This window comes from Propithecus coquereli, unplaced genomic scaffold, assembly GCF_000956105.1.
Source record: "Propithecus coquereli isolate 6110/MARCELLA unplaced genomic scaffold, Pcoq_1.0 Scaffold6, whole genome shotgun sequence".
Classification (NCBI taxonomy): Eukaryota; Metazoa; Chordata; class Mammalia; order Primates; family Indriidae; genus Propithecus; species Propithecus coquereli.
This window is the reverse complement of record NW_012151951.1, coordinates 11,417,937-11,419,169: the sequence shown is the minus strand read 5'-3', so window position 1 is coordinate 11,419,169 and position 1,233 is coordinate 11,417,937. Positions and strand designations below refer to the sequence as shown.

The 1,233-nt window shown below is 40.6% G+C and overlaps 1 protein-coding gene across 1 annotated transcript in view; it reads left to right on the top strand.

Moving 5' to 3' along the window:
- The window catches only part of PPP2R1B (protein phosphatase 2, regulatory subunit A, beta), a 52,742-nt gene that overhangs the window by 27,746 nt on the left and 23,763 nt on the right, over positions 1-1,233 (top strand). The gene's annotated exons all lie outside the window — the stretch shown is intronic.

Below are 1,233 nucleotides of genomic sequence, written 5' to 3'. Positions count from 1 at the left end.
ATTTTTTTTACTGGTCAAGTGAAGCATTGGAAATTTTTTTTATTTTTTTTGAGACAGTCTTGCTTTGTCACCCTGGGGAGAGTGCAGTGGCATCATTGTCATAGTAGCTCACTGTAACCTGAAACTCCTAGGCTCAAGCCGTCCTCCCTCAGCCTCCCCTAGCTGTGATTACAGGTGTGCACCACTATGGCCACCTAATTTTTCTATTTTTATTACTGGCTAATTTTTCTACTTTTAGTAGAGACAGGGTCTGGCTCTTGCTCAGGTTGGTCCCAGCTCCTGAGCTCAAGCGATCCTCCAGCCTTGGCCTCCCAGACTACTAGGATTACAGGCATGAGCCACCGTGCCTGGCCCCCTTTTAAGTTTGAAATACCCTTACCCCTGTTGGTAGCACTTATTACAGAGTATTTATAATTATCTGTTACAATCTAGTTGGGGAGACAAACAAGTGATCCCTTTTAGGGCAGGGACTGTGTTCAGGGTTTTATTTCCACTGTCCCTCATAGTGCCTTAATTAGGCACCTAACATTTGTGATTATTGAACAAATAAATACCTGAATATTTTTTGAGAAAGCTCATGCTATGTCATTTTACTGCTGACATACTACAGTTTGTTTTCCCTGCCTCACCCCCACTTCCATTCCTTTCAGATCACAGCATATGGGATTTCTTTATTTTTCTTGGACCACTGAATTTGTGTTGCTAATTCAAGAAATAGCCAGGAAACATGTGTCTTGTGGATGTCTGTGGCATTATATGTTTTATAAAATTTGAAGTGTCCCATTCTTCAAAATGAATGCCAAAGATAAAAGTACATCGCTAATAGGGTCACCTAGTTGTCACCCTTTTCCTTTGTCACTCCCAAATGCTGTGGATCATCTTCTCTTCACTAGTGACTGTCATGAAGCAACCCTCTAGGTGGAAAGCAGTAGTGGTTAACTGGTTTGCTGAAGACTGAAACAAATGTCCAGAAGGAAGGGTGAATTTTAGTACCATTTCTTTCAACTTCTGCTCCTTCTAGACCTGGAAGGTCTCCAAGGGTTGCTAGCTATACAGAGCAAACCAGGTGATGCTTTTGGCTGACTTACTACCAATCTGGTAGGGGTAACATGCCTCAGTCATGAACATTTTGTTTTACAATTTAACCTCTTGTTAGTATATATATTCTCCTTATTTTTTCTTTATCTGTAAAGACTTTTCTATCAGATGGTCAATTTACAAAATTCTCTCAAG